Source organism: Pseudorca crassidens, chromosome 1 (genome assembly GCF_039906515.1).
Source record: "Pseudorca crassidens isolate mPseCra1 chromosome 1, mPseCra1.hap1, whole genome shotgun sequence".
Lineage (NCBI taxonomy): Eukaryota > Metazoa > Chordata > Mammalia > Artiodactyla > Delphinidae > Pseudorca > Pseudorca crassidens.
This window is the reverse complement of record NC_090296.1, coordinates 7,021,072-7,040,820: the sequence shown is the minus strand read 5'-3', so window position 1 is coordinate 7,040,820 and position 19,749 is coordinate 7,021,072.

Below are 19,749 nucleotides of genomic sequence, written 5' to 3'. Positions count from 1 at the left end.
AACCATTAGCCGGACTCATCAAGAAAAAAGGAAGAAGACTCAAATCAACAGAATTATTTTTTTTTAACATCTTTATTGGGGTAAAATTGCTTTACAATGGTGTGTTAGTTTCTGCTTTATAACAAAGTGAATCAGTTATACATATACATATGTTCCCATATCTCCTTCCTCTTGTGTCTCCCTCCCTCCCACCCTCCCTATCCCACCCTTCCAGGCGGTCACAAAGCACCGAGCTGATATCCCTGTGCCATGTGGCTGCTTCCCACTAGCTATCTACCTTACGTTTGTGTATATATACGTGTGTATATGTCCATGACTCTTTCTCGCCCTGTCACATGTCACCCTTCCCCCTCCCCATATCCTCAAGTCCATTCTCCAATGAAAAAGAAGTAACAACTGTCACTGCAGAGATACAAAGATCATGAGAGATTAGTACAAGCAACTATATGCCAATAAAATGGACAACCTGGAAGAAATGGACAAATACTTAGAAAAGTACAATATTCCAAGACTGAACCAGGAAGAAATAGAAAATATGAACAGACCAATCACAAGCACTGAAATTGAAACTGTGATTAAAAATCTTCCAAGAAACAAAAGTCCAGGACCAGATAGCTTCACAGGTGAATTCTATCAAACATTTAGAGAAGACCTAACACCTATCCTCGTCAAACTCTTCCAAAGTATAGCAGAGGAAGGAACACTACCAAACTCATTCTACAAGGCTATCATCACCCTGATACCAAAACCAGACAAAGATGTCACAAAAAAAACTACAGGCCAATATCACTGATGAACATAGATGCAAAAATCCTCAAGAAAATACTAGCAAAGAGAATCCAACAGCACATTAAAAGGAACATACACCATGCTCAAATGAAGTTTATCCCAGGAATGCAGGGATCCTTCAATATATGCAAAACAATGTGATATACCATATTAACAAATTGAAGGATAAAAACCATATGATAGTCTCAATAGATGCAGAAAAATTCAACACCCATTTATGATAAAAACTCTCCAGAAACTGGGTATAGAGGGAACCTACCTCAACATAATAAAGGCCATATATGACAGACTCACAGCCAACATCGTTCTCAATGGTGAAAAACTAAAATCATTTCCACTAAGATCAGGAACAAGACAAGGGTGTCCATTCTCACCTCTATTATTCAACATAGTTGTGGAAGTTTTAGCCACAGCAATCAGAGAAGAAAAATAAATAAAAGGAATTGAAATCAGAAAAGAAGTAAAGCTGTAACTGTTTGCACATTACATGATACTATACACAAAGAATCCTAAAGACTCTACCAGAAAACTACTAGAGATAATCAATGAATTTGATAAAGTAGCAGGATACAAAATTAATGCACAGAAATCTCATGCATTCCTATACACTATTGATGAAAAATCTGAAAGAGAAATTAAGGAAACACTCCCATTTACCATTGCAACAAAAAGAATAAAATACCTAGGAATAAACCTACCTAAGGAGACAAAAGACCTGTATGCAGAAAACTATAAGACATTGATGAAAGAAATTAAAGATGATACAAAAAGATGGAGAGATATACCTTGTACTGCATTGGAATAATCAACATTGGGAAAATGACTATACTACCCAAAGCAAACTACAGATTCAGTGCAATCCCTATCAAACTGCCAATGGCATTTCTCACAAAACTAGACCAAAAAATTGGACAATTTATATGGAAACATAAAAGACCCCGAATAGCCAAAGCAATCTTGAGAAAAAAAAAACGGAGCTGGAGGAATCAGGCTCCTGGACTTCAGACTGTACTACAAAGCTTCAGTAATCAAGACAGTATGGTACTGGCACAAAAACAGAAATATAGATCAGTGGAAAAAGGTAGATAGCTCAGAGATAAATCCATGCACATATGGTCACCTTATCTTTGATTAAGGAGGCAAGAATATACAATGGAGAAAAGACAGTCTCTTCAATAAGTGGTGCTGGGAAAAATGGACAACTACATGTAAAAGAATGAAATTAGAACATACCCTAACACAATACACAAAAATAAACTCAAAATGGTTTAAAGACCTAAATGTAAGGCCAGACACTATAAAATTCTTAGAGGAAAACATAGGCAGAACACTCTGACATAAATCACAGCAAGAGCCTTTGTGACCCACCTTCTAGAGAAATGGCAAAGGAGACCATAAACCAGATGAAAAGACAACCCTCAGAATCAGAGAAAATATTTGCAAATGAAGCAACTGACCAAGGTTTACTCCAAAAAATATACAAGCAGCTTATGCAGCTCAATATCACAAAAACAAACAACCCAATCCAAAATGGGCAGAAGACCTAAATAGACATTTCTCCAAAGGTTTACAGATTGTCATCAAACACATTAAAGGATGTTCAACATTACTAATCATTAGAGAAATGCAAGTCAAAACTACAATCAGGTATCACCTCACACCATTCAGAATGGCCATCATCAAAAAATCTACAAACAATAAATTCTGGAGAGGGTGTGGAGAACAGGGAACCCTCTTGCACTGTTGATGGGAATGTAAATTGATACAGCCACTATGGAGAATAGTGGGGAGGTTCCTTAAAAAACTAAAAATAGAGTTACCTTATGACCCAAAAATCCCACTACTGGGCATATATCCTGAAAGAACCTAATTCAAAAAGAGTCGTGTACCATAATGTTCACTGCAGCACTATTTACAGTAGCCAGGACATTGAAGCAAACTAAGTTTCTATTGACAGATGAATGGATAAAGAATATGTGATATATATATATAGATAGATAGATATAGATAGATAGATAGATAGATAGATAGATAGATAGATACAATGGAATATTACTCAGCTATAAAAAGAAATGAAACCGAGTTTTCTGTAGTGAGGTGGATGGACCTAGAGTCTGTCATACAGAGTGAAGTTAAGTCAGAAAGAGAAAAACAAATATAATATGTTAACACATATATGTGAAATTTAAAAAAAAATGGTTGTGATGCACCTAGAGGAAAGACATGAATAAAGACGCAGATGAATAGAATGGACTTGAGGACACAGGGCGGGCTTTAGGGGAAGCTGGGACGAAGTGAGAGAGTAGCATTGACATATATATACTACCAAATGTAAAATAGATAGTCAGTGGGAAGCAGGCATATAGCACAGGGAGATCAGCTCAGTGCTTTGTGACCACCTAGAGGGGTGGGATAGGGAGGGTGGGAGGGAGACACAAGAGGTAGGGGATATGGACATATATGTATACATATAGTGGATTCACTTTGTTATACAGAAGAAACTAACACAACATTGTAAAGCAATTATGCTCCAATAAAGATGTTAAAAAAATTGAATAAGAAAGTCATAATTAAAGGGAGCTAAAGAACAGAAGTGAGCTGCAATTACTAAAAATTGGTATAAATATGGTTAAAATTCTAGGAGAAGCTACATATTATTAAAAAGTAATGATTTATTTATTTATTTTTATTTTATTTTTTAGTTTCCATATCTATGTGTTTGCATACGGTATTTGTTTTGATCTTTCTGGCTTACTTCACTCTGTATGACAGACTCTAGTTCCAGCTGCCTCATTACAACTAACTCAATTTCATTTCTTTTTATGGCTGAGTGGGAAGGAGGCTCAATAGGGAGGGGATATGGGGACATATGTATTCATACGAATGATTCATTTTGTTGTACAACAAAACTTACACAGTATCATGAAGAAATTATACTCCAATAAAGGTCTTTTTAAAAAAAGTAATGATTTAAAACTAATACAAATACTAATCATTCAAAGTCTATAACCTTAGAGAGCGTTACCAAGAAGTGGATGCAATCAGTGACTGGAGACAAATTTTAAGCATATTCGGAGCACAGTTCATACAGCGTAGCAAGGTTAGAAAGAGGAATGACAACACACTTCCTTATTTTGCAGAGTGCTGTTGTATGTATGGTGTCATTCGAACATGATGTCATTTGGGTTTCACATGACCCTGGGAGAGTTGAGAGAGTTAACAATATCAGCAAGCACATATTTCTCATCTATACCTCTGGAAAAAACAAGGCTGAGGGAGCTTTAACAGATCACCTCATATTTAGCCACTAGCAAGTAGCAAGATCTTGTCTCCAAGTTCAGAGGGCAATTCCAGACTAAAGTGAGGTGTTTCTGTTGGGTTTGTCCAACTCTCAAATCCAGTTTATTGCTAACTAAAAGGTCAGAGTAGCCACTCCCACTCAATATTTGTTGGTTAATTAACATTTTTTTCAGTCATTTCAACTGATTATTGATTGAGTTTCATGTTCTCTTTCATATTCTCCGGGGTACATAGAAATTGTGTGAAACATGACATTTGTCTTCTAGATTTAAAATCTACTTAGAGAGCAAACTAACATACATGGGACAACCTGAAAACTTCAGGGGAGGGCTAAGTTTCTGAGCCAGAAAATTACAAAATAGTACTAACACAATGCTTCTAATTTTTCAAATCTATATATTTTTAGTTACACTGAGGAGAAAAACATGGAATACTGGGGAGTTTTATTTTCTTCTCTGTAATTTTCTGTATTTTCCAAGTTTTCTACAGGGAATAGAAAATACTTTGGACATCAAGAAAAAGCATCTTGTTTTGTTGAGTTTAAAGTAGATATTTTACAGAAGAACAGAGCTTGGAAATGTTGCCTTCTAAAAGGTTGTAATTCCAGACCTGCATTATCAGATATGTGGCTGTTGACACCTGAAATTCAGCTAGTCCACATTTCCAGGTGGTGTGAGTATAAATTACACTCCATATTTTGAAGACAGTACAAGAAAAAGATGTCTCAATAATTTTTACATTGATTACATGTCAAAATGATAATATTTTGGATATATCGAGTTAAGCAAAATACTTTATTGGGTCAAATAAAATAAAATTAATTTAAAAAAAAGAACATGTGTAAAGTATTAAACTTCCTGATTTCAACACATTCCATGAAAGTTCAATAATAAAGATGATGTGATATTGCTATCAGAATCTGTATATAAATGATTTAAATGGGATTGAGTCCAAAAATAGACCCACACTTAGATGATTATATTGTGCCAAAGATGCTAAGATTATTCAATGAGGAATTGATAGTTCTTCAACAATATGAATAACTAGATTATCTGTACAAAAAAATTAACATTGACACATCTTACACCATACAAAAAATTAACTTGATTATAGACTGAAATGTGAGAGCTGCAACTGTTAAGTATCTTGAAGAAAGCCTAGGAGAAAATCTTTGTAACAATGGTTTAGACAATGATTTCTTAAATAGAAGAGCACAAGCCATGCAAGAAAAAATTAAGAATGTCTTAATCAAAATCAATAACCTTTGCTCTTTGGAAGACACTGTAAAAAAAAATAAAAAGCTATGCCACACACCAGGAGAAAATATTTGCAAATAATATATCTGACAAGGAACTTAATGCAGATTACATAAAGAAGTCTTATCCCTCAACAACAAGAAAACAAACAAATCAATGAAAAAACATTTGAAGAGATACTTCACCAAAGGAGATGTATGAATAAATAGTAAGCACATAAAAAGATTTTTATTGTAAAAAAACGTTATTGTAAAAAGTGAAAATAATTGCAGAATGATTTATTTATAATATTTAATAAAAACATGTAAAGAATGCCACAAGTAAAATTATATTTATGGAGTCATATCAACATATAAATGTAAACAAATACACTTATATATGCAAACAAATGCCTATATGTATATAATAATAAAATACCTGTGGTATTTAAATTAACATATGTTAGCAAAAAACTTGTATGGAGATAATAGATACCAGTATTCAAAATGGGGATTTTTGAGGAGGAAAGATGGAGAACATTAGGCTAGTAGAGTGGTATAATATATCTATATTTAATCTATTTCTCTAATATTTAATTGCTTGAAGTCTGTTAGAATTTGATAGACTATAGGGCGTACCCATAGGATCTGTATACTAATATACAAATCCATAATCTCTTGGCTGAAACCTTTGGGGCAGATGACTTCATAATTCAAAACTTCTTAGATTTTAGAAGAGTAATCTGTATATGACTTAGCCACAGCAGGATCTGAGGCAGTAACCTGTAATTAAACACATGAATATTTCTGCTGCAAAAGATGAATATTCACACAAAGAGGGCTGTGATCAGGATTATAAATAGCCTCACTTCCCTTCAGGTCAGGATCTGCTATCAAATAAGTCGGCCACAGACTTAGTAAGGAATGTGGTTTTCAGAACTTTCTGGATTTTGGTACTGCTGTTAAGAGTTTGGTCGGAAAAGATACTTGATACAATTTCAATTCTCTTAAATTTACCAAGGCTTGATTTGTGACCCAAGACATGGTCTATCCTGGAGAATGTTCCATGAGCACTTGAGAAAAATGTGTATTCTGTTGTTTTTGGGTGGAATGTCCTATAAATATCAATTAAGTCCATCTTGTTTAATGTATCATTTTAAGCTTGTGTTTCCTTATTTATTTTCATTTTGGATGATCAGTCCATTGGTGAAAGTGGGGTGTTAAAGTCCCCTACTATGACATAAATCACAGCAAGATCCTTTTAGATACACCTCCTAGGGAAATGGAAATAAAAACAAAAATAAACAAATGAGACCTAATGAAACTACAAAGCTTTGCACAGCAAAGGAAACCATAAACAAGACCAAAAGACAACCCTCAGAATGGGAGAAAATATTTGCAAATGAAGCAACTGACAAAGGATTAATCTCCAAAATTTATAAGCAGCTCATGCAGCTCAATAACAAAAAAACAAACAACCCAATCCAAAAATGGGCAGAAGACCTAAATAGACATTTCTCCAAAGAAGATATACAGATTGTCAACAAACACATGAAAGAATGCTCAACATCATTAATCATTAGAGAAATGCAAATCAAAACTACAATGAGATATCATCTCACACCGGTCAGAATGGCCATAATCAAAAAATCTAGAAACAATAAGTGTTGGAGAGGGTGTGGAGAAAAGGGAACACTCTTGCACTGCTGGTGGGAATGTGAATTGGTACAGCCACTATGGAGAACAGTATGGAGGTTCCTTAAAAAACTAAAAATAGAACTACCATATGACCCAGCAATCCCACTACTGGACATATACCCTGAGAAAACCATAATTCAAAAAGAGTCATGTACCAAAATGTTCATTGCAGCTCTATTTACAATAGCCAGGAGATGGAAACAACCTAAGTGTCCATCATTGGATGAATGGATAAAGAAGATGTGGCACATATATACAATGGAATATTACTCAGCCATAAAAAGAAATGAAATTGAGTTATTTGTAGTGAGGTGGATGGACATAGAGTCTGTCATACAGAGTGAAGTAAGTCAGAAAGAGAAAGACAAATACCGTATGCTAACATATATAAGGAATATAAGAAAAAAAAATGTCATGAAGAACCTAGGGGTAAGACGGGAATAAAGACAGAAACCTACTAGAGAATGGACTTGAGGATATGGGGAGGGGGAAAGGTAAGCTGTGACAAAGTGAGAGAGTGGCATGGACATATATACACTACCAAAAATAAAATAGATAGCTGGTGGGAAGCAGCCGCATAGCACAGGGAGATCAGCTCGGTGCTTTGTGACCACCTGGATGGGTGGGATAAGGAGGGTGGGAGGGAGGGAGATGCAAGAGGGAAGAGATATGGGAATATGTGTATATGTATAACTGATTCACTTTGTTATAAAGCAGAAACTAACACACCATTGTAAAGCCATTATACTCCAATAAAGATGTAAAAAAGAAAAAAAGAGTCTGTAGATCTCCAGTAGTTTGTCGTAGGCCTCATAGGCCTCATACATTATAAACAATTATAAGGAATGGGAGACCTGATGCTCAAAACTGGGCCCTCTTCATTTTCCTACACAATTAGGTTAGGCCTAAAAATAAACAATTATTATCTGCTGAACTGAGTTTTGTAACCAACTTCTCTGTTCTCCCTAAAGAGCTGCAGGGAACCCTCATCTGACATCTCTGATTGTGTTTTCTTTGGGTTCAGGTTCAAGGTCAAGTACAAGTGTGCTCTCTGTGGCCCTCCCCCCATTCATTCTCACCCCACAGTGTTAGGCAGGGTTTTCTAATTTCATGACCCACACTTCTGAGTTCTTATCCTTACATCTGCAAATGGTCAAAACTAAATTTAAATTTAGCTTGCTCTACTTCCTTCCAATATGCTTGGCAAAATACTGGCTGCCTGTTTAACTCTTTAACTTACAAGTGACTTTAATCTGATGCCTGTTCTGGCAGATTTCCCTGTAACCTGCATGTGCTGCTCTGCCTATAGCCTCTGTTGTCATCAACAGACTCTGGTTGCTGTGGTGATAAAGGGAGCGTTGGAAGTCCCTTTCACAGTAAGAGTCACTTTCTGCTTGAGCCACATTTGCCATTAGACACTGTGATGATACTTCCTGTGTAACATCATCAAAAGTCCCCAAACAACAGCAGTAGCACAGGACACAATTGAATCACTTCCTATTCATTCTATGTGGGTCAGTTGTTTCTAGATCTGGGCATTTCATAGGCCTATAAAATTTCATGAAAAGTTTTTGAGGGTTGACAATTTTTGTATTTTGCCAAGTTAGGCATTAACAACACACAACCAGGCACCTCCTATCACCATAATTTCCAAGTAGGGAATATATTTGGCTCTTTGGAATATATATTACTTTGGCTTCATTTTTCTCCTTTTATCAAGGACCAATGAAAATTGGTCACAGACAAAAGGTCTTGGTGACTGGACTGCGTTTATGGACCATTAGACAAATGCCCAGTTAAAAGATAAATGTGTGTCAATCCATAGATTCAGAGTTTTACTCTGAAACGGCCACTAGATATTCCCCTGCTAGAAGGCAATTTGTTGACAAGTTAGAAAATATATAGCAAAAGACAAACATTTATAGAACACTCAACACCTTTTCCCTCTGAGGTGAAAAGAAGAAATAGCATTCACACCAATGATCCAAGTTTTTAAGTAACTCTGATTTCATTCCTGTGAACCTCCTTTTAGTCTCTTGTAATCACCTTTTTGTAACAGGAAATAATCAGAGATACAAGAAAAGATTTATGTATAAAGCTGTTCTTTGCAATGTTCTTCACACACACACACACAAAGAGCCAGTTTCCTCAATTGGAAAATTGGGTAAATGGATACATAAAGTAATGGGACATTTTATTGCAAGAAAGTATGCATCCATTAAAAATCATACTATCGGGGCTTCCCTGATGGTACAGTGGTTAAGAATCCGCCTGCCAATGCAGGGGACATGGGTTCAAGCCCTAGTCTAGGAAGATCCCACAAGCTGTGGAGCAATGAAGCCCGTGTGCCACAACTACTGAGCCCACGTGCCACAACTACTGAAGCCCACGTGCCTAGAGACCGTGCTCTGCAACAAGAGAAGCCACCGCAATGAGAAGCCCACGCACTGCAACGAACAGTAGCCCCCGCTCGCCGCAACTAGAGAAAGCCCATGTGCAGCAACAAAGACCCAACACAGCCAAAATAAATAAACAAACAAACAAAAAATCATACTATCAAGGAGTATTTACTCATATAAGAAAGTGGTTATGATTGACATAAAGTGAGAAAAGCAAGACACAAAGCTATATATATCACTGAGGTCAATGTGGTGAGGTTTATTCATATATACACTCAGGTAACAGTGCTTCCTTCTAAAATACAATTATCATCTATACACATTTTTTCCAATTTTTCAAAAATTAACATGTATTACTTTTAAAGACAGAAAAGATACATGTATATTTATTTTTTATCAAAGAATACAATGATCGGAAGCCACCTCAGCTGTCTCTTGGTGTGTCTCTATCTGCTATACCTGTCCATTCGTGCATATAGTCTCAGTATTTAACTAAATAATATTGTGGCAAATCTCACAGTCACTGATAAATGACAAATCAGCTAAAACCTGATTGATTTAAAGCCACGTCTTCAAAATCTGAAAGAATTCAGATTATTATTCACATTGTTTATTATTCACATTGATTATTATTCACATTATTATTCACATTGTTTCTCTCTCTCAAGGGTTTGCTAAGGAAATTAACAGTAAGAATTCATAGGGAGACCTATTTCAAATATTTTGGTCAGGTCCTGGCAGGCAACTCTGAAGCCAAAAGTAATATTTTAAATGCATATGGTTCTCCTCTATCCATTAAAACGGGTCCCCCATGTAGGCCTCCAGGGATGGCACTTTCCTAGCCAGTTCAAGAAGAAATATAACAGAGTAATTAAGTCCATGAACTCAGGGGTTAAGTTGCTTGGATCTGAGTCTTGGTTCCATGTCTCACTGGCTATTCATCTTTCACAAAGTTGCTGCAACTCCCTATGTCTCTGTTTTTCACTTGTAAAATGAAGGTAATAAGAAAAGCTTTCTGTCCAGGTTTTTGTGAGGCCATGCATTCATTTATTCCTAATCCAGAATAAAAGGGTCCTGGACAATTTGCCAGTCACTAGAGGTAGCACAGCGAATGTGACAGGTGAATTTCCTGCCCACATGGAACTTAGCATTTCATTTGAAGAGAAACACAGTTAACCAGCAAGCAATAAACAGTCTGGTTTGAAGTGCTGTGAAAAGCCATAAAGAAAAATAAAGCAGGATAAGGGAATAGAGAATTTCAGGGTTGCATGCATATTTTAGATAAGGGGGTTTATGAAAGCATTTCCAGGTGCAACTGAGAGCCAGAGAAAAGGATCAGAAGAGAAAGAGGGAGTTTAGTGAGTTTATGAAAGAGGAAGGAAACCATTGTCCAGGTGCAGATCTATTGCAATAATGCAGGTGAACCACTGTGACAGTTTCCCTACAGATGTGCAGACAGGGTCTAGGAAGTCATTGACTTAGATGCAGTTGGAGAGAAAAGCATTGACAGGATTTGATGATGGGTGGGGCACTCGGCTATGAGGAAAAATAGGCAAGAAAGATAACAACCAGGTTTGGGGCTGAGCAATAGGATCAATGGTGACATCATTGCTGAGCAGAGAAGATGAGTTGGAGTAGGTCTGAGAGGGAAATTGAGTCCAGATTTGACCTTATTAAGTTTGAGAGATCCCTTAGGCAGCTGGGCGGTGTGTTGAGCAGGCAGTTAGACACACACACCCATCCTGGTGTGGAGGGCATTTAAAGTCATGTGATTAGAGGAGATGACCTAGGATGTCTGTGCAGGGAAGATGAGGGCTGAGGAACATGTGAACCCATGGAGATCAGGATACAAAGAAGCAGTCAAAACATGGGACTGAGAAGGAACAGCTACAAAGGAGACTTGGAAACCGCAGAGTATGGTGTCCCAGAAGCCAAGAACCTGAAATAATGGGTGAAATAATGTATATTACAGAAGATACTCTGTATATATGAGAGTGCCCTTGGGCAAGTCACAACCTTTCTGAGCCTCAGTTGTCTCAACTGAGAAATGGGGATAAAGCTCCATCATAAGGAGGTTCATATAGGGAGTGGTTTCATAGGGAGAATTCACAGAGGTAAAGGATGCAAAGCATTTGGCACACTGCCTGAACATATTATGTGCTCCTTACTCATTAGGATATGGTAATATAATAATAATCAGCAAGAAAATTTTTAACTGAATGAAAAACACAGCTTTCATGGCTTGCCAGCTACCTGTCTCAGAAGGCTCTTCTGGGGATACCCATCTCCCTCCCTCCCTCCTTCCCCCCTTTTTTCCCCCCAATTTGTATTGCATGTTTCCTTCCTTCCTTCTTCTCTCCCTCTCTTCCCTCCCTCTTTCTTTCCCTCCCTCCCTTCCCTCCCTCCTTCCCTTCCTTCCTTCCTTCCCCCTTTCTTCCTTCCTTCTTCTTTCTTTCCTTCCTTTTTATTGGCATCGAGTACACATAACTAAATTAATTATCATTTCGGTTCAGGACACACTTTCATTTATTTAGTTCAGTGTACAGATATTTTTAATAACATGCAACATAAATCCAACTTTCAAAGTGAAAGCTAGGTCCTTGACTACGTCTAACCCTATGTCCCCACCCCCATTCCAATCCCTGCCTGCTCTCACCCATGGTGATCGATGTCCTCAGCCCTCAGCTTATCACTGACTTGCTTTCTTTGTTTCATAGATTTATAGCATCTACGAGGATTCCTAAAAAGTACTTCTAATTTACTGGTTTTAAACTTTATAAAAAGAGTGTCATGTTACTCAATGTATTTTGGACTTCCTCCATGTAATGTCATATTGTTAATATTCAGCCTTTAGTTGTGGACCATTGTAGTTAATTATTTCTGACTGCTGTCTAGTATTCCCTTTTTTGAATATACCATGCTTTATCCTTTGACTCTCCCACTGATAGGCAATGTTGTTGTTCTTAAATTTCTCTGTGAGCAATGAGGTTATGACCTGCTTACATATGTCTTCCACTCTGTATGTGTAAGAATTTCTTTCAAGACTATGCTTAGAAACAGAATTATTAGGGCTATTGGTTTTGTGAAAACTCAACGTTAAGAAGTAATGCCAAATTGATCTTTAAAGCATTTGCATCCATTTTCCTTCTCAACAGTGGTGTGTAGAAGATCCTATGGATTCTTTAATGTCCATCACTTGGAACTTTTAGAATTTAAAATTTTTTCCAATTGAAACTATATAATATATGGCTTTGTGGTCTTCGTTTAAATTTCCATATCCCCAAGCATGTTGCATATTGTTTTATGTGTTTATTGGCTTTATTGTTCACAGGTATTTTGTCCATTTTTCAAAACGATTTTTTAATTTTTATATAAATTCTTTGTTAAGTGTATGTATTGAAAATATCTCCTCCTAGTTTATAACTTGTCTTTTTACTTTCTTTAAAGGGTGTTTTCATTAATTTTACTAAGGTGAAATTTTGTATCCTTTATTTCATAGTCAATACTTTGTCTCAATTCTCTAAATCTAAAGCATATTCCCATCTATTTTCTACAGAGCTTTTAGTGTTTTGTCTTATATTTGAGACCTTAACCCATCTAGAATGAATTTTTATACATGATGTGAGGTAACGGTCCAATTTTCTATTTTTGCATATAGATAACCATTTTTCCAATTGATTTTTTAAGTCCATTCTCCCCTCTGTCATCTCACATGCTACTCTGATGTTTACACAAATCCCTGCACATGTAAGATGGATTTCCCCCTTATACCCCTTTGGTCAATATGTCTTTCTATTTCCACACTTCTGTGATGTCTATAGTTTCATAATAGATGCTAATTTCTGGTGTCACCTCTTCCTACTTTTCTCCTTCAGAAGAGTCCTGGCTAAACTTGCAGTTTAACCTTTACTCTCTAGTATATTTTAGAAATCACTTTTAAAGTTTCATTAACTGTAACCATTAACTGGAAAGATCTATTTAGGTAAAACTGATATCTTTATAATATCATTTTCCTATCTATGAAGATAGTATATCTCTCTCTTTATATAGATGTTCTTTACCATCATTAAAGTTTGCCTAGGTTTTCTTACAGTTTTCTCTCTTTTTCCTTCTGTAGCTCCTCCAGAGTGTTCTTGGGGAAGAGATTCAGCAGTTGTTTCTTCAGAATTGTGCTCATAAGCAAACCCACAAGTCTTTCCATCTCCCACTCTGCCTTTTTGCCTCTAATAATGATGTTTGTCATTGTCAGCACACAGCATGCAATTTCACACCTTAGTTTATGTTGTTTTTCTCTGCTTTTAATGTCCTGTGTTCTCCTCTCATCTTGGTGAACATCTACTCATTTGCTAACATTTAACTCATGCATCACCTTTTCCATGAGAGACTGTCTGAGCCTGGGTGAGCTTCCCACAATTCCTTGTGCTTAAGTCTTACACAAGCCTTTCAAATTTCAATTGACCCGCTCTATGTGTTTGTCTTACCCATTATGCTATGAGCAAGGGGACAGTATTTTATTTGTCTTTGGTTTTCCAATGCCTAACATAGAGTCCTTCATATACAAAATATTTCTTAAATGTTTGTTCAATTAAGCTCCAAAGTCATCTTAAAAATGTAGAGGTCATTGGGCTGGGGCCTGGGATAAGTCAACATCATTAAGTAAAAATTATTCCAAAAAAACAGTCAAGGAACCTGAATCTTAGTTCTTCTTCATCCCTAAAACAATTTGAGACCATTGATGGACATTTCTCTCTGAGCATCAGTCTTTTCATTACAACTCGGGTGTAACTCCTGGCCTCCATAGCTAGTTGGAAGCTCTTTGAAATGTAGAAATGTTGAGCATTTTGAAAATACAAGGATGAATGCTACACCCGGCTTTGATTTTACTAATCCTACCACAACCCTCAGACTTTCAAAGAAGCATCAGGATGTATTTCGTAGCATGAATGCTCTTGCTAGGGCATAAGTAAATTTTCATATGCATGGCACAGTGAATCTCTCTCTCTCTCTCAATATATATAAAACCTCAATAGTCAGGTAGCCTTTGCTGAAGAATCATTAAAAAATGATAAGACACAAAGGCTGTCCTTTTTTATTTCAAGAATGTAACAACTACTTAAACAGTAAATTAAAGATTCATTGTATTCTATTATTTAACAACATTTATAAGGAACTCTATATTGCTTCAATGAAACAACTTTTAAACTATACATTAAAGATTCAATTCTATTTTATTATGTCCTTAATCCCATTTGAGGGGTTAAATTTCCTATCACTAAGTATCATTTAACATTTTAATGAAACACTTGATTATTTTGACAGAACTGGCTCTAACTACAATGATCACATTTTCCAAAGAAGGAGATAGTCCTTAACCTGGGGCAGTAGATTCAAAACTCAGCTCTGGGAAATCCTTCAGTCCCAAGGTGGTGACTTGGGGTCACCATAAAGAGTGAGGGGGGGCTAGGCAGGCAGGGACAAAAAAGTGTTTGTGCTCTTTTTAATAGTTAAAAAGTATTTGAGTATACATAGAAGTAAAGGTATTAAGTTCACAAATGCCCATGTGCCTAACACCCCAGTGTAGCAAATGAACGGATACACCACCACAGCTGCTTCAGATTTGACTAACACATCAGACATAAAGTTGAGATCGCCTTTGTAAATTTCTCATTCCTCTCTCTTTTACCCTAGAGGTCATTGGCATTGTGAAGTTGTTGTGTATCCTTCCTATCCATACTTTTAACACTTATACTACATATCTTTTTATTTATGAATAACAAACGGTATTGTTTGATGTATATTTAAAATTTACATGAATGGTGTCATACTGCATATATCCTTCTGTAATATTCTGTTATCACTCAAAATTGTTTTAAGATTTGTCCATGTTGATACGCACGGATCTGGTTCAATCGTTTTAACAGCTGTGCATCTGTAATTGTCAAGGGTCTTGTTTGCAAACAACAGAAAGCGACTCTCATTAAATTAAGCAGAAACGGATTTAATGAGAAGGATTTTGGGGGATTGATAGAAGAAATAGAGAGTCTCAAGAAACTTCAAGTAAAGGGCAGCTTGGGGGGCAGGTCAGGCAGCTGAAATCACAGTCGCCATCTTATCAAAGGAAGTGGGGTCAGTTACCCTGCTGGCGCCTCTGGACTGTGCATGACACCAGCATGTCCATCACTACCAGTGCCATTGAATTATGCATGCCACTCAGTCATAGCACGGTTGCTGGTATGGCTGAATTGTGCAAATCTCCCCTGCGCATTCATTGCTGCTAACACTGCTGCACTGTGCATGCCACCTTGCTGGCACTCGTCACTAGACAGTGGCTCCCAGTATGGTCACTGTCACCGTTGCTGATGCAGGCTGCTGCTAACTCCTTCTTCAATGTAGTATTCTCTTTATTCTCTTATTTCTCAGGCACTGTTTTATACCCTGAGAACAGAGCACTAATACCACTGAGTATTTGTCCTCACAGGGCTTATACGCTTGAGCAGAAGACAGATAATAAGCAAATTATATTTATCTCTGCATCTGCATTTATATCTACATGACTGGTGACACTCACTCAGGACTCAAAGTCCTCAGCAGAACTTTGGGGGAACGTGTGATTGTTCAAACTCAGATCTGATCAATGCTATACCTGTCAAGAAGACAGAAGAAGGAATTTCTACTTCTCGTTTGCAGCCAGGAGTAACAAACTTTGTTTCTACCAAAAGAGGGCATGGGGTCTGGAAATTGCCATCTTTTAAATTTTAGCCACTCCATCAGGAGTGAAATGATATCCAGTGTTGTTAGTGAGAAACTTGTTCACTACCCACTGGAGTTTCCTCCTCTATGACCTGCTATTTATTTCTCTGCCTGCTTTTCCCCTGCTTTGTTCTCTCTTTTTATTATATTGTAGCAGAAAATCCATATTCTGATTTCAGTGTACTAATCCTGGATAGCTGAGTGTGTTGCAATTATATTCTCCCAAACTTTGAATTGTCTTTCAACAGTGTTTATGCTATGTTTTTAACCAGCTTTATTGAGTTACAATTTACATAAAATAAAACTCAGCAGTTTTAGTGCACAATTTGAAAAGTTTTGACAAATATATATAGTTACAATCATGGAATAGAATATTTCCATCACCCCAAAAAGTTCCCTCATACCTATTTGCAGTCAATCCCCTGTTTTAATTGTAGTTTTAATTTAGTTTTCCTTAAAGACAAATGAATTTGAGTGATTTTCAATGTATTTATTTGCTATTCCTATATTTTCTTTAGTAAAATATTTGCTCAACTCATATCCACAATTTAAAAAATCAGGTTGTTTTTCTTTTATTTTTCAAGTACCATTTATTATTGAGCTGTAAGAGTTCTTTATATATTCTGAATATGAGCCCTTTGTCAGATAAATGTTTTGCAAATATTTCCTCCCAGTTCATGGCTTGCCTTTTCATTTTCCTGTCTTATCAAAGAAAAGGTTTTAATTTGTGTAAAGCTGCACTTTATTTTAATTTTTATGATTTATGTTTCTTGTGTCCTAAGAAATTTTTGCCTAGCTCAAGGTCACAACTATTTTTTCTACCTTTTTATCTAGAAGAGTTTTAGTGGCTGTTATATTTAGGTGTATGATTCCTTCCTAATTACTTGTTTGCATAGTGTGAGGTAAGGGTTGAGCTTCACTGTTTTCCATCTGGATGTCCAATTATTCAAGTACATTTTGTTGAAAAGACTATTCTTTCCCTTTTGAATTACTTTCCAGCTTTGCTGAAATTCAACTGACCGTATATTGAAGATGTACTTGTTCACTTTCCATTCTTTTCCATTTATCTATTACGTCTGACTTTGCACCAATAACACAATGGCTTGATTACAGTAGCTTTATAGTAAGCTTCAATTCAAGTACTGTAATTCCCCCCCAAAACTGTTTTAAGTACTTAACATTTCCATATAAATTTTAGAATCTACTTGCCAATGTAAAAAATAAAATCCTGCTGTGATTTTATTTGGGACTTTTCTGACACTTGAATTTTAAAATATTAAATTGAGTGATACTGAATCTTCCAATCCATAACATGTTTATCTTTTCATTTATTTGGATTTCTTTCACTCAGTTGAGCAGTATTTTGTAGGTTTAGTGTACAGATCTTGCAAATATTCTTTTAAATTTTAACCTGTGTGTGTCATATTTTTGATGTTCTGGTAAATGGCATGGTTTATTTAAATTTCTTTTTGTAATTGTCCGTTGCCAGTATGAGAAATAAATTTGATTTTTATTTTCTGCGGTACTCGGGCCTCTCACTGTTGTGGCCTCTCCTGTTGCGGAGCACAGGCTCCGGACGCGCAGGCTCAGCGGCCATGGCTCACGGGCCTAGCCACTCCGCGGCATGTGGGATCTTCCCGGACCAGGGCACGAACCCGTGTCCCCTGCATCGGCAGGTGGACTCTCAACCACTGCGCCACCAGGGAAGCCCTAAATTTGATTTTTGTATTCTGATATTGTATCTTGTGACTTTGTTAAATTAACTTATGAGGTATAAAATTTCCTTTATATTTTTCTTTGAATTTACTTAGGCAATCACATTTCTGTGAATAAAGATAGTTTTACTTCTTCCTTTCAAATTTTGATGCCTCTTATGTCTTTTTTCATGTCTGATTGCACAAGCTGGGACCTCCAGTGTAATATAACATACAAGTGGTAAGCATGGACATCTGCACCTTGTTTCTGATCTTTAGAGGAAAACATTCAGTCTCTTGCCTTTAAGTATGATGTTGGCTCTAGGTTTTTCCCAGATTTCCTTTATCAAGTTGAGGAAACTCCCTGCATTCCTAGTTTGCAGAGTTTGTTTCATTTTGTTGTTTTGTCATGAATAGGTGCTACATTTAGGAAATATATTTCTACATCTATTGCAGTGATCTTTCTTTTTTTAGTCTTTTATTATCGTGAATTACATTGATGGATTTTAGAGTGGTTAGCTGAAATTACACTACTAGAATAAAGTCCTTTTGTTATGATGAATTATGACTTCGTGTGTGTTGTTGGATTTGACAAAAAAACTTATGAATTTTTACCTCTATGCTCTTGAGAGATATTGCTCTATAGCTTTCTTTCAGTGTGATAAAGATGTCTAGCTTGAGAATAATAGTGTATGACTCATAAAACAATTTGAGAAGTAGTCCCTCCTCTCCCATAGTCTGCAAGAGTTCCTATAGAATTAGTTAGAGGTCTTCTTTAAATATATGATAGAATTCATCAGTGAAATATATATTGACCAGGAGTTGTTGTTGTTTTATGTTTATTTTGTTTAGGATTTTTCTGTGTGTGGAAAATTTTTTAACTACAATTTTGATTTATATAATAGATACTGAAATTTTCAGGTTATCATCTTGAGTTAGTTTGGTGCTTTGTGTCTTTCAATGACTTTGCCCATTTTACCTAATTTGCTGATTTTCTTTTGCCATAAAGTAGTTCATAATATTTCATTATTGCCGTTTTAATATTTTTATCATTGTTTGGGATGTCACCTCTTTCATTCCTATTAAGGATAATTTGTGTCTTCTCTCTGTTTTATCTTGATCAGCTTGTCTGGAGATTAACCAATTTAATTAATCTTTTCAGAGAACTAGATTTTGGCTTCATTGATTTCTTTCTATTGTTTTTCTGTGTTCTATGTCACTGATTTCTTTTATTTTTTATTGTTCTGGATTTACTTTGCTCTTTTTTCTGTTTTAAGTTTCTTTTGTAGAAGATTAGATCATTGATTTGAGATATTCATTGTTACTACAAGCATTTACTCCTAAACATTTCTCTCTAAGAACTACTTTAGCAGTATCCCACACATTTTTATATATTGTGCTTTTATTTTCATTTCATTTACGGTATTTTCTAGTTTTATTGCAATTTTTTATTTGAAGAGTTTTTTAGAAATAGTTTAATTTTCCAGTATTTTAGGATTTTCTAGGTAAATTATATTATTAATTTCTGGTTTAATTTTGGTATGGTTAGATAACCATATTATTTTATTGTATTATTTAAATCCTTTTAAATTTATTGAGACCTTCTTATGGTCAGTATTGATAATAGACACTCTTCTTAGTTTTTCTAATTTGTTTATCAAAAGTTTAAGATAAAAGTTTTGATAAGTTTTACCAAAATGTCTGCATCACTTGAGATGATCATATGTACATTTTTTCTCCTTTAATTTGTTGATATGGTGATCCATATTAATAGACTTTATGATTTTAAGCAAATTTTGCATTTCTGAGGTAAATCTAGTATGTAGCATTTTAAAACACAACTGACTTGGCTTGCTAATATTTTACTTATGATTTTTTGCCTACA